The 14644-nt window shown below is 49.3% G+C and overlaps 3 non-coding genes and 2 pseudogenes across 3 annotated transcripts; all 5 read left to right on the top strand.

Annotated features, from left to right (window-relative positions):
- Positions 1-3104: 3104 nt before the first annotated feature.
- LOC130308479 (U2 spliceosomal RNA) lies at positions 3105-3277 on the top strand (annotated as a pseudogene).
- A 2095-nt stretch (positions 3278-5372) lies between these two features.
- Positions 5373-5562, top strand: LOC130308460 (U2 spliceosomal RNA). The gene has a single exon (XR_008857437.1). It is a non-coding gene; the product is annotated as a U2 spliceosomal RNA (small nuclear RNA).
- A 2086-nt stretch (positions 5563-7648) lies between these two features.
- LOC130308343 (U2 spliceosomal RNA) lies at positions 7649-7839 on the top strand. The gene has a single exon (XR_008857325.1). It is a non-coding gene; the product is annotated as a U2 spliceosomal RNA (small nuclear RNA).
- Positions 7840-9939: 2100 nt separating this feature from the next.
- LOC130308459 (U2 spliceosomal RNA) lies at positions 9940-10129 on the top strand. The gene has a single exon (XR_008857436.1). It is a non-coding gene; the product is annotated as a U2 spliceosomal RNA (small nuclear RNA).
- Positions 10130-12211: 2082 nt separating this feature from the next.
- LOC130308504 (U2 spliceosomal RNA) lies at positions 12212-12429 on the top strand (annotated as a pseudogene).
- The last annotated feature ends 2215 nt before the right edge of the window (positions 12430-14644 follow it).

The raw sequence follows: 14644 nt of genomic DNA, 5'->3' as shown, positions 1-14644 counted from the left end.
TATACGTGGAGCCGCCCCGATGGCTCGCTCCGTTCTCGGATAGACTTCATCTTCACTTCGAGAGCAGTCAGAAAGGTGTCGTACTCTATGGTCCCCTGCTTCTTCTCTGACCACAGGGCCATTCGATTCCGGGGGACTCTGGGCCATGGATTCCCACCTGGCCCGGGCTCCTGGAAGTTGAATTGTGCCCTGTTGGAGCAGAGGGAGGTCATGGAGGAACTTAGGGATGCTTACCTTGTATGGCGAAATGACAAATGTCTGTTCAAGTGCATCAGCGATTGGTGGGAATATGTTAAAGTCGAATTCCGTTGTTTCTTTCAGGCAAAAGGCAGACAACAGGCGTGTGCGAAGAAGTGGGACTTGAGGAAACTGCAGCGCGAGCTGCGGTCCCTGCAGGACCTGCTCCAGTGTGGCTGGGACGTCAGGGAGGAGCTGGAGGAGACCAAAAAGAGCTTGAAAAGGCACTTTGAGGAGGAATCCAAGCGAATCGTCTTTCGTTCCAAGGTGGAGAACCTGGAGAAGGGTGAGAAATGTAACTCTTTCTTTTTCAGGAAGCTCCATGCCGGCCACACGCCCCTGACTGAGCTACGAGATGAGACCGGACACATGAGGAGCGGCAAGGAGGAAGTGATGGGGGTCGTCCACGACTTCTACAGCAACCTCTACGCCCCCAAGTCATCCGACCCCGAAGCCGCCGAGAGGTTCCTGTCAGGTGTCACTAACGTTGTTGATCCCGCAGGTGCGGCGGCTATGGACGATCCCTTGACGGTGGGGGAGCTGCTCTCTGCCGCTAAATCCTTTAAGCCCGGCAGGACCCCGGGCAGTGACGGTCTCCCGGCCGAGCTCTACGTAGCGCTGGGTGACCTGATCTGTCCGGACCTGTTGGAGGTGTACGAGGAGATGGTGGTGGGGGGCAGAATGCCTCCGTCGTTGAGGGAAGGGATGATCACGATCTTGTATAAGCGGAAGGGGGAGAGATGTGACCTGAAAAACTGGCGTCCCATCTCTCTCCTGAACGTGGACTACAAGATCCTCGCCAAGGTGCTGGCCAACAGGCTGAAATCTGTCATGGGGCAGATCGTCCATCCGGACCAGACCTGCAGCATTCCTGGCCGCAGGATTGCCGACAGCCTTGCCCTTGTGAGAGACACGGTCCATTACATCCAGGACCGCGGGGGCCGCGCCGCCCTGGTCAGCTTAGATCAGGAGAAGGCGTTCGACCGTGTCTCCCACGCATTCATGGACAGGGTTTTGCGCAGGCTGGGTCTGGGGAAGATGTTTTGCTCTTTTGTTAACGTTATGTATTTTGACATTTACAGCACGGTGTTGGTGAACGGCTGGAAGACTGACCCCTTTCCTATTCTTTCAGGGGTTAGACAAGGCTGCCCTCTTTCACCTCTCCTTTTTGTTTGTGTTATAGAGCTCTTCGCTGAGACTATCCGGCAGAATGGAGAGATCAGAGGGATCACCGCACCAGGACCAGATCGCCACGAGGTCAAGTGCTCGCTCTACATGGACGACGTGACCGTCTTCTGCGCTGACCAGTGTTCGGTGACTGCACTCGTCCAGACCTGCGAGGACTTCGGCAGAGCTTCGGGGGCAAAAGTCAACTGCGGGAAGTCGGAGGCCATGCTCTTCGGGGAATGGCACCTGGCTTCTTCCGCCCCCTTCCCCTTTGCTGTCAAGCCGGACTTCATTCAAATTCTTGGAGTCTGGTTCGGGAAGGAAGGAGCGGCCCTTAAGTCTTGGCAAGACCGACTAGGAAGGATAAACTCGAAGATCGGACTGTGGAGCTCCAGAAAGCTCACGATGGAAGGCAAGGCACTTGTCCTGCGGAGTGAAGTTTTGCCTGTGCTCCAATATACCGCACAGGCCTGGCCTCCCCATACCACCGTTTGCAAGGCCATCACCCGGACAGTGTTTGGCTTCGTCTGGGGCAAAATGGACAGAGTCAAGAGGACCGTGATGTACAAGGAACCCCGCAAGGGTGGGAAGGGAATACCTGACATCCCCGCTCTGCTGAGGGCCTCCTTTGCATGTGTCACGGTGCAGCGGACTCTTGTAGAAAAGACTGGCTCAGCGGGCAGGTCCATGTCTCGCTTGCTTCTCATGCCCCTCTGGAGACAGCTGGGCTGGGACAAGTGGGACAGCTCCATCCCTTACAACTGGAACACTCCCTGGTTCTATGGGGATGTTGTCCGGTTTGTGAGGGAGCACCAGCTGGAAGGACTGAAACCAGACCTATGGAAGCCAAAAACAATCCACAAGCTCATCCGAGCTAAGGACTCGACCGAGCTGGTTCCGGGACTCCCCGCAGCCACTGCAGAGACAGTTTGGAACAATGTGGCCTCAAAGCGGCTTACCAATGGACACAAGGACTTGTCGTGGATGGCCGTCATGGGAGGTCTCTCTCTCAGGTCATTCATGCATGCCCGCAACCTGTGCAAGACCCGGTACTGCCCCCGTTGCCCCTACGTGGAGGAAACATCTTTCCACGTGTTTTGGCAGTGCCCCTTTGCACAGGGTCTGTTGGACGCCCTAGAACAGGAACTCAGAGACGCAGTGCCCAGGAGCTGCCTATCGTACCATTCGGTGCTTTACGGCCTGTTCCCTGGGACCCACGACGTGGAGGCCATCCAGGAGGCCTGGCGCCTTATGAACTGTTTTAAGGACGCAGTGTGGCTTGCCAGGAACCGCCTCGTGATCAACAGGGAAAACATGTCCGTCCGGGACTGCCGCAGGTTCATCAAGAACCTGCTTAGAGACTATTCCATCTTGGACAGCTCGGCCGTTGATGAGGAAGAAGAGGAGTGAAGACCCCTCTCCTTCTCCCATGTCTCCCTGAAGATACAGCCCAACAGTTTGGCCCTGTGATCCGCCCCCTCCCTACCCCCACATAGTCGCCCACACCCCTACCCCGATCACAGATTGTATTATTTGGTTTTTTGTTTGATCTCTTGTGCCTTTATATTGCAGGATTGAGCTGAATGTTAGAGTAGCATGGTGTGCGATGTATAGCTTAGGGAACCTTTGCTGTGTATTGTACTATCATGCTTTGTGTGACTGTAATTTATTGTACGACTTGTAATGACTGAACGGAAAATAAAGCTCTTTCAATCAAAAATCTGTTCTTATCAGTTTAATATCTGATACGTCCCCTATCTGGGGACCATATATTAAATGGATTTTTGAGAACGGGGGCCGATTTCGAAGCTTGCTTCCGTCGCCCTATGCATTGACCCGATATGGCAGTATCTTCGGGTACAGTGCACCACCCCCTTACAGGGTTAAAAAGAAAGATTCCTACTTTCATTGCTACCTGCTTGCTGGCTAGCCAGCTAGCCAGCCCTGTGGGCCTTGCTGCTGCTGCAGCCAAAAAACAAAAGGTGGTGCTGCTGCTGCTTCTGCTGCTTCTGCTTCTGCTTGTGTCTGGCCGCTGTTGGAGCGTCCAGGCACAGGACTTCTGCTGCTGCTGACTAAATGGCCTCCTTAATTGGATCATTTGAGTAGCCAGCACACCTGTGCAGGTAGGGCATGACATGATAGGCAGCTGCCTTGATAGCGGGTGGGTGCTGAATGTTCCTAATTGACAAAATAAGATTAATGCTTATGAAGAAATATAAAATCTCATCCCTTCCCCAATATCGCGCCACACCCCTACCCCTTAATTCCCTGGTTGAACTTGATGGACATATGTCTTTTTTCGACCGTACTAACTATGTAACTATGTAACATAACATGGGGGGGGGGGGGGGGGGTCTCCTGGCTGTTCACACAGGTGTGCCATTGCTGTACATTGACCATGCATTGCTTCTGTGGTATTGCAAAGGCAAAGACAAATGCTTCCAGCCATCCATTGCACTAATGGATTGGTCATCAGCTGGCTGTCTATGTCCCGCATCAATATAGACCAAAGTACAGAGGGTTAGGCTATGCTATTGTGCACCTACCTGATGCATCAGAAGGTGCGAGGCCCTTGCTAAATTCTGTGCACAGACTTTGAGATCTATACTTTAGACTGTATCTAAACCTGCTCCAACATGGACTGACATTCTGGCCTACTTTCAGCCGATGCGACTTGTCTGTCGCTGAACAGTCGCTTTTTATGTATTCAGCACCTATGTATAATGTTGTAAAAATGCTCTAGAAGCTAAAGTCGCAGAAATGTCACACATATTTGGCCTGCAACTTTCTGTGCGACAAATTCAGACAGGAAAAATCAGTATAAATCCTTAGAAGATTATCCCCCAGTGTCTCCATCTGCTGGCGGTATTGAATAAGCATTGCTGCACTGATGGGGTATGCATTAGACGAAAAAAAAGAAGAAAAAGAAGAATAATACGCCCAGAAAAGAGGCGAAAAGGAGAAAAACGTAAAAAAACGTGAAAAAAAAGTAAGAGGAAGAGAAGGGAAAAAAAGGTGGAAATGGGTTTAAAAGTGATTTCGGCGGAGAAATATATATATATATATATATATATATATATATATATATATATATATACGCGCACACACACACATATATAAACGTATTCTCCGTTGAGATATTGCAGCCGCTGCTGTGTCCAGGCCCAGGAGCCTTAGCACTGTGCTGTGATGTCACTCAATACCACTGACATCACTAGGTGTAAACAACATCTCTCCTTTGCTGTGTATGTGACTATGGAGCTGTTTGGTGATGTCGTCTATTATGGCCTTCATAGAAGCAACAGGAGATTGTTGCATCCATCTAGAACCCTCAGAACTACAGTGCTATGATGTCACTCACTTCCACAGGCCTTGCAGAGTGTAAACAACAACAACCCAGCTTTGTTGTGTATGTAACCATAGGGATTTGTGATGTCACCTAGAACCTTCACAGCAGCGACAGCTTTATGAGGAGCATCAGCACTGCTCTGCCTGAGCAGAACCATCACCGCCATAGGTTGTCAAATAACCCGGGTTTAACCCACACAGGTAAGTCCAATGGGGTGCAGGCATGTCCTCTATGCTTACAGCTTCCCGTGGGTGTTGGTTTGATACCGTTTGGGGACAGCCAAGGAGGCATCTGCAGGCAACAAAGGTAGGTGTGTGCTTGTGTGTGTGTTTCCTATGCAGATCCTAAGCCCAGTGTCACATGCAAGTAGGAGGAGTAAGAAGGGTTCCTGGCAAATCCGGGTTATGGATTGCATTTAAAAAGGCCCCGTGGGAGTGCAATGGGCCCCTGTCTTGCTGCTTAGCAATAATGGTATGGGTTTAGGTTCTGCTGTGTGTACTGGTGGTTGACTGCCCCCCAGCCCAGAGTGTGCATGGAAAATTGTCTGGCAGCCTCCCTGACAGCAAGCAGTGATAGTGCCCATGAAGGGCACCTTGTTGGGCCCGCCCCTTTCACGGTTATCGCTTCTCGGCCTTTTGGCTAAGATCAAGTGTAGTATCTGTTCTTATCAGTTTAATATCTGATACGTCCCCTATCTGGGGACCATATATTAAATGGATTTTTGAGAACGGGGCCGATTTCGAAGCTTGCTTCCGTCGCCCTATGCATTGACCCGATATGGCAGTATCTTCGGGTACAGTGCACCACCCCCTTACAGGGTTAAAAAGAAAGATTCCTACTTTCATTGCTACCTGCTTGCTGGCTAGCCAGCTAGCCAGCCCTGTGGGCCTTGCTGCTGCTGCAGCCAAAAAACAAAAGGTGGTGCTGCTGCTGCTTCTGCTGCTTCTGCTTGTGTCTGGCCGCTGTTGGAGCGTCCAGGCACAGGACTTCTGCTGCTGCTGACTAAATGGCCTCCTTAATTGGATCATTTGAGTAGCCAGCACACCTGTGCAGGTAGGGCATGACATGATAGGCAGCTGCCTTGATAGCGGGTGGGTGCTGAATGTTCCTAATTGACAAAATAAGATTAATGCTTATGAAGAAATATAAAATCTCATCCCTTCCCCAATATCGCGCCACACCCCTACCCCTTAATTCCCTGGTTGAACTTGATGGACATATGTCTTTTTTCGACCGTACTAACTATGTTACTATGTAACATAACATGGGGGGGGGGGGGGGGGTCTCCTGGCTGTTCACACAGGTGTGTCATTGCTGTACATTGACCATGCATTGCTTCTGTGGTATTGCAAAGGCAAAGACAAATGCTTCCAGCCATCCATTGCACTAATGGATTGGTCATCAGCTGGCTGTCTATGTCCCGCATCAATATAGACCAAAGTACAGAGGGTTAGGCTATGCTATTGTGCACCTACCTGATGCATCAGAAGGTGCGAGGCCCTTGCTAAATTCTGTGCACAGACTTTGAGATCTATACTTTAGACTGTATCTAAACCTGCTCCAACATGGACTGACATTCTGGCCTACTTTCAGCCGATGCGACTTGTCTGTCGCTGAACAGTCGCTTTTTATGTATTCAGCACCTATGTATAATGTTGTAAAAATGCTCTAGAAGCTAAAGTCGCAGAAATGTCACACATATTTGGCCTGCAACTTTCTGTGCGACAAATTCAGACAGGAAAAATCAGTATAAATCCTTAGAAAATTATCCCCCAGTGTCTCCATCTGCTGGCGGTATTGAATAAGCATTGCTGCACTTATGGGGTATGCATTAGATGAAAAAAAAGAAGAAAAAGAAGAATAATACGCCCAGAAAAGAGGCGAAAAGGAGAAAAACGTAAAAAAACGTGAAAAAAAAGTAAGAGGAAGAGAAGGGAAAAAAAGGTGGAAATGGGTTTAAAAGTGATTTCGGCGGAGAAATATATATATATATATATATATATATATATATATATATATATACGCGCACACACACACATATATATAAACGTATTCTCCGTTGAGATATTGCAGCCGCTGCTGTGTCCAGGCCCAGGAGCCTTAGCACTGTGCTGTGATGTCACTCAATACCACTGACATCACTAGGTGTAAACAACATCTCTCCTTTGCTGTGTATGTGACTATGGAGCTGTTTGGTGATGTCGTCTATTATGGCCTTCATAGAAGCAACAGGAGATTGTTGCATCCATCTAGAACCCTCAGAACTACAGTGCTATGATGTCACTCACTTCCACAGGCCTTGCAGAGTGTAAACAACAACAACCCAGCTTTGTTGTGTATGTAACCATAGGGATTTGTGATGTCACCTAGAACCTTCACAGCAGCGACAGCTTTATGAGGAGCATCAGCACTGCTCTGCCTGAGCAGAACCATCACCGCCATAGGTTGTCAAATAACCCGGGTTTAACCCACACAGGTAAGTCCAATGGGGTGCAGGCATGTCCTCTATGCTTACAGCTTCCCGTGGGTGTTGGTTTGATACCGTTTGGGGACAGCCAAGGAGGCATCTGCAGGCAACAAAGGTAGGTGTGTGCTTGTGTGTGTGTTTCCTATGCAGATCCTAAGCCCAGTGTCACATGCAAGTAGGAGGAGTAAGAAGGGTTCCTGGCAAATCCGGGTTATGGATTGCATTTAAAAAGGCCCCGTGGGAGTGCAATGGGCCCCTGTCTTGCTGCTTAGCAATAATGGTATGGGTTTAGGTTCTGCTGTGTGTACTGGTGGTTGACTGCCCCCCAGCCCAGAGTGTGCATGGAAAATTGTCTGGCAGCCTCCCTGACAGCAAGCAGTGATAGTGCCCATGAAGGGCACCTTGTTGGGCCCGCCCCTTTCACGGTTATCGCTTCTCGGCCTTTTGGCTAAGATCAAGTGTAGTATCTGTTCTTATCAGTTTAATATCTGATACGTCCCCTATCTGGGGACCATATATTAAATGGATTTTTGAGAACGGGGGCCGATTTCGAAGCTTGCTTCCGTCGCCCTATGCATTGACCCGATATGGCAGTATCTTCGGGTACAGTGCACCACCCCCTTACAGGGTTAAAAAGAAAGATTCCTACTTTCATTGCTACCTGCTTGCTGGCTAGCCAGCTAGCCAGCCCTGTGGGCCTTGCTGCTGCTGCAGCCAAAAAACAAAAGGTGGTGCTGCTGCTGCTTCTGCTGCTTCTGCTTCTGCTTGTGTCTGGCCGCTGTTGGAGCGTCCAGGCACAGGACTTCTGCTGCTGCTGACTAAATGGCCTCCTTAATTGGATCATTTGAGTAGCCAGCACACCTGTGCAGGTAGGGCATGACATGATAGGCAGCTGCCTTGATAGCGGGTGGGTGCTGAATGTTCCTAATTGACAAAATAAGATTAATGCTTATGAAGAAATATAAAATCTCATCCCTTCCCCAATATCGCGCCACACCCCTACCCCTTAATTCCCTGGTTGAACTTGATGGACATATGTCTTTTTTCGACCGTACTAACTATGTAACTATGTAACATAACATGGGGGGGGGGGGGGGTCTCCTGGCTGTTCACACAGGTGTGTCATTGCTGTACATTGACCATGCATTGCTTCTGTGGTATTGCAAAGGCAAAGACAAATGCTTCAAGCCATCCATTGCACTAATGGATTGGTCATCAGCTGGCTGTCTATGTCCCGCATCAATATAGACCAAAGTACAGAGGGTTAGGCTATGCTATTGTGCACCTACCTGATGCATCAGAAGGTGCGAGGCCCTTGCTAAATTCTGTGCACAGACTTTGAGATCTATACTTTAGACTGTATCTAAACCTGCTCCAACATGGACTGACATTCTGGCCTACTTTCAGCCGATGCGACTTGTCTGTCGCTGAACAGTCGCTTTTTATGTATTCAGCACCTATGTATAATGTTGTAAAAATGCTCTAGAAGCTAAAGTCGCAGAAATGTCACACATATTTGGCCTGCAACTTTCTGTGCGACAAATTCAGACAGGAAAAATCAGTATAAATCCTTAGAAGATTATCCCCCAGTGTCTCCATCTGCTGGCGGTATTGAATAAGCATTGCTGCACTGATGGGGTATGCATTAGACGAAAAAAAAGAAGAAAAAGAAGAATAATACGCCCAGAAAAGAGGCGAAAAGGAGAAAAACGTAAAAAAACGTGAAAAAAAAGTAAGAGGAAGAGAAGGGAAAAAAAGGTGGAAATGGGTTTAAAAGTGATTTCGGCGGAGAAATATATATATATATATATATATATATATATATATATATATATATATATATATATATACGCGCACACACACACATATATAAACGTATTCTCCGTTGAGATATTGCAGCCGCTGCTGTGTCCAGGCCCAGGAGCCTTAGCACTGTGCTGTGATGTCACTCAATACCACTGACATCACTAGGTGTAAACAACATCTCTCCTTTGCTGTGTATGTGACTATGGAGCTGTTTGGTGATGTCGTCTATTATGGCCTTCATAGAAGCAACAGGAGATTGTTGCATCCATCTAGAACCCTCAGAACTACAGTGCTATGATGTCACTCACTTCCACAGGCCTTGCAGAGTGTAAACAACAACAACCCAGCTTTGTTGTGTATGTAACCATAGGGATTTGTGATGTCACCTAGAACCTTCACAGCAGCGACAGCTTTATGAGGAGCATCAGCACTGCTCTGCCTGAGCAGAACCATCACCGCCATAGGTTGTCAAATAACCCGGGTTTAACCCACACAGGTAAGTCCAATGGGGTGCAGGCATGTCCTCTATGCTTACAGCTTCCCGTGGGTGTTGGTTTGATACCGTTTGGGGACAGCCAAGGAGGCATCTGCAGGCAACAAAGGTAGGTGTGTGCTTGTGTGTGTGTTTCCTATGCAGATCCTAAGCCCAGTGTCACATGCAAGTAGGAGGAGTAAGAAGGGTTCCTGGCAAATCCGGGTTATGGATTGCATTTAAAAAGGCCCCGTGGGAGTGCAATGGGCCCGTCTTGCTGCTTAGCAATAATGGTATGGGTTTAGGTTCTGCTGTGTGTACTGGTGGTTGACTGCCCCCCAGCCCAGAGTGTGCATGGAAAATTGTCTGGCAGCCTCCCTGACAGCAAGCAGTGATAGTGCCCATGAAGGGCACCTTGTTGGGCCCGCCCCTTTCACGGTTATCGCTTCTCGGCCTTTTGGCTAAGATCAAGTGTAGTATCTGTTCTTATCAGTTTAATATCTGATACGTCCCCTATCTGGGGACCATATATTAAATGGATTTTTGAGAACGGGGCCGATTTCGAAGCTTGCTTCCGTCGCCCTATGCATTGACCCGATATGGCAGTATCTTCGGGTACAGTGCACCACCCCCTTACAGGGTTAAAAAGAAAGATTCCTACTTTCATTGCTACCTGCTTGCTGGCTAGCCAGCTAGCCAGCCCTGTGGGCCTTGCTGCTGCTGCAGCCAAAAAACAAAAGGTGGTGCTGCTGCTGCTTCTGCTGCTTCTGCTTGTGTCTGGCCGCTGTTGGAGCGTCCAGGCACAGGACTTCTGCTGCTGCTGACTAAATGGCCTCCTTAATTGGATCATTTGAGTAGCCAGCACACCTGTGCAGGTAGGGCATGACATGATAGGCAGCTGCCTTGATAGCGGGTGGGTGCTGAATGTTCCTAATTGACAAAATAAGATTAATGCTTATGAAGAAATATAAAATCTCATCCCTTCCCCAATATCGCGCCACACCCCTACCCCTTAATTCCCTGGTTGAACTTGATGGACATATGTCTTTTTTCGACCGTACTAACTATGTTACTATGTAACATAACATGGGGGGGGGGGGGTCTCCTGGCTGTTCACACAGGTGTGTCATTGCTGTACATTGACCATGCATTGCTTCTGTGGTATTGCAAAGGCAAAGACAAATGCTTCCAGCCATCCATTGCACTAATGGATTGGTCATCAGCTGGCTGTCTATGTCCCGCATCAATATAGACCAAAGTACAGAGGGTTAGGCTATGCTATTGTGCACCTACCTGATGCATCAGAAGGTGCTAGGCCCTTGCTAAATTCTGTGCACAGACTTTGAGATCTATACTTTAGACTGTATCTAAACCTGCTCCAACATGGACTGACATTCTGGCCTACTTTCAGCCGATGCGACTTGTCTGTCGCTGAACAGTCGCTTTTTATGTATTCAGCACCTATGTATAATGTTGTAAAAATGCTCTAGAAGCTAAAGTCGCAGAAATGTCACACATATTTGGCCTGCAACTTTCTGTGCGACAAATTCAGACAGGAAAAATCAGTATAAATCCTTAGAAAATTATCCCCCAGTGTCTCCATCTGCTGGCGGTATTGAATAAGCATTGCTGCACTGATGGGGTATGCATTAGATGAAAAAAAAGAAGAAAAAGAAGAATAATACGCCCAGAAAAGAGGCGAAAAGGAGAAAAACGTAAAAAAACGTGAAAAAAAAGTAAGAGGAAGAGAAGGGAAAAAAAGGTGGAAATGGGTTTAAAAGTGATTTCGGCGGAGAAATATATATATATATATATATATATATATATATATATATATATACGCGCACACACACACATATATATAAACGTATTCTCCGTTGAGATATTGCAGCCGCTGCTGTGTCCAGGCCCAGGAGCCTTAGCACTGTGCTGTGATGTCACTCAATACCACTGACATCACTAGGTGTAAACAACATCTCTCCTTTGCTGTGTATGTGACTATGGAGCTGTTTGGTGATGTCGTCTATTATGGCCTTCATAGAAGCAACAGGAGATTGTTGCATCCATCTAGAACCCTCAGAACTACAGTGCTATGATGTCACTCACTTCCACAGGCCTTGCAGAGTGTAAACAACAACAACCCAGCTTTGTTGTGTATGTAACCATAGGGATTTGTGATGTCACCTAGAACCTTCACAGCAGCGACAGCTTTATGAGGAGCATCAGCACTGCTCTGCCTGAGCAGAACCATCACCGCCATAGGTTGTCAAATAACCCGGGTTTAACCCACACAGGTAAGTCCAATGGGGTGCAGGCATGTCCTCTATGCTTACAGCTTCCCGTGGGTGTTGGTTTGATACCGTTTGGGGACAGCCAAGGAGGCATCTGCAGGCAACAAAGGTAGGTGTGTGCTTGTGTGTGTGTTTCCTATGCAGATCCTAAGCCCAGTGTCACATGCAAGTAGGAGGAGTAAGAAGGGTTCCTGGCAAATCCGGGTTATGGATTGCATTTAAAAAGGCCCCGTGGGAGTGCAATGGGCCCCTGTCTTGCTGCTTAGCAATAATGGTATGGGTTTAGGTTCTGCTGTGTGTACTGGTGGTTGACTGCCCCCCAGCCCAGAGTGTGCATGGAAAATTGTCTGGCAGCCTCCCTGACAGCAAGCAGTGATAGTGCCCATGAAGGGCACCTTGTTGGGCCCGCCCCTTTCACGGTTATCGCTTCTCGGCCTTTTGGCTAAGATCAAGTGTAGTATCTGCATTTGGTCTGGTCGGAAGGTGTCTGTGGTACCCCGCTTCTCGGCCTTGGGGGATTGTCTCTCCTTACGGAGGGACTTCACCCCCTTGCTGCTATTGGGGAGCGGGCTTAGTCCACGGACAACGGGTTGCGATCCCCCTGTCTCTGGGACCTTGTGTCTCAGAAGGCATTTTCGGTACGTTGAGCGTTACCTGTAGCTTCGGAAGCACCTAGGGTACCCCCGACCTCTGCCTTGGGTGAGGGTTCCGCTTTTATAGCGGGATTCCGAGCCCCTGCTGCTATTGGGGAAGGGGCTTAGTCCCTGGGTGTGGAAGATGCCGTTCTCCTGGGCTTTCCCCTCTGGGGAAATGTCGATGCGAAATACCATCCGCATAGAGGTGTCGGAGAGCCATCGTCAGTTGAAGAACCTCCGCTTCATTGCGGAGGTGATTCTTCTTGACTACTTCCGCCTCAATAGGGAGGACATCCTGTGTCTAAATGACCAGGAAAGCCGTGGCCTGTATACCGTCACCTTCACGGCCACGGCGTGTTGCGATAACATCTATGCAACCTTGTCTGGTGCGGACCAGAGGGACGATCGACTCGACGGTCTTTCGTTCCAGTTCCTCTATGGTGAGGAACATATACCGTTGGTGGTGGCTATGCACAGCCCTCATGTGACCACGGAGGATATAGCCACTTTTCTTCGGCGATACTGCGAAGAGGTGCGATTCGCAAACAAAATCTTGAACTCCGTGCGGTTCTGGAACGGCAAGAGGAAGTTCTGGGTCAAGCTCCGTAAGGATCCCGGTGGTATTGGGGGTCTTTGCCATCCGCCCCCAAATTTTGCCATCGGGAGAGTTCGGGGCTTCCTGTTCTATCCTCAAATGCCTATGTATTGCCGAAATTGCTTGAGGTTTGGCCACACCCAGGAGACCTGCGGCGCGGAGCGTGTGATTCGCTGCAATAGGTGTGGCCAAGAAGGTCACATAGCCTCAAGATGTAGCCATACGATAAGGTGCAACCTCTGCGGAGAGGAAAATCACGATTTTAATTCCTGTCCCCATAAAGCAAAAACTACGATGGGTGGGTCAAGGCTGGGCCCACCCAAAGAGGGGACAGGACAAAAGACGTCCTTTTTTAAGATGCCCAAACCCCAGATGGCAGGTACTGATGGGTCCAGGCCCAAGACCTCTGGTGCTCCATCGGGGGGCCCACCGGTGGTAGTGCTAGGGGGAGGCCATGGGGATTCCACGAAGCCCGGGCGGGTGATCGAGTTTACTGCCCGGGAAATTGAAAGACGTCGATCGACTTCCTACCTGGCTCAAGAGCCCGCCGAAACTTCTGAAGGGGGCTCACCTGTGGCGGGTGGCAGCCGACGGGCCTCGGTGGGGGCAAAAGTGGACCCAAAATTGCAGCATAAGCCAGGTACTGGCTTGGCCCAGGGTCGCCCTGCTCCGGACGAAGAGGCCCCGGTGAAAGCCCGCCGGAAGGGGAGCCAGGTGGCCAGGTCTGAGCCCGGTCCTGTTACTCCGCCTATACAGGACAGGGCCAAGAAGACAAGTGGCGCCAAACCAGGGTTTGCTGCCCCGCCAGCAGTGGACCCGGTGGGTAAAACTGGCCATCGTCGATCGATGGGGAAGTTGGAGCAACAGTCCTCAGCAACGCTTGCTGGGGAACAAGCGATGAAAACTTCCCAAGGTAGCGGCAAAGGTTCCGGAAAAGAGGCCTCACAGGCCCCTGTGCAGCAGTTCCAGTCGTCAAATGATGAAAGAAGACGCAGATCCATCAGCCGGGGGCCAGAGATTACATCGAGTGAGAGCAACACAGAGGATATGGACAGCAGTGTGACATTTAAAAGACAAAGAGAAGAAGAAGAGGAAGACATTCAAAGGAAAGCGGCGTGCCGTAGTTCGGACGAGAGCGAGCTCAGGGTCGGGGCATCATCGATCTCAAGCTCCGACCCTCAGAACATCAAGGAGCTGATGACCCCGCAGGCGGGGGATGACGGTACGCAGCTTATTATTGACTTTGATTCTCCAAGCACGGACTCTCCATAAACTATGCCTATCCCTGTAAAAATTGCCTCACTCAATGTGAGGTCCTTAAAGAGCCCTGATCGCAGGGCTGCTTTATTTTCTTATCTAGAGACATGTGACTTTGACCTTTGCCTGCTACAAGAATGTGGAATCCCTAGTAAAATGGACTATAAAGACTTAAAAGAAGACTGGAAGCTGGGCCCATCCATATGGTCCGGTGCAAATGACTGTCGTTCTGTGGGTGTTGGGCTGCTCTGCCGAGGCCAGTCCTTTTCTATTCATACAGTAACTGAGATTGTGCCTGGCAGAGCTCTTTTAATTCATCTATATTTTAATGGACTTTTAATTCGTGTTTTAAATGTGTATGCCCCTCC

Source organism: Hyla sarda, unplaced genomic scaffold (assembly GCF_029499605.1).
Source record: "Hyla sarda isolate aHylSar1 unplaced genomic scaffold, aHylSar1.hap1 scaffold_148, whole genome shotgun sequence".
Taxonomy (NCBI): domain Eukaryota; kingdom Metazoa; phylum Chordata; class Amphibia; order Anura; family Hylidae; genus Hyla; species Hyla sarda.
The sequence above is the reverse complement of the archived record's forward strand: the minus strand, read 5'-3'. Positions and strand labels throughout refer to the sequence as shown.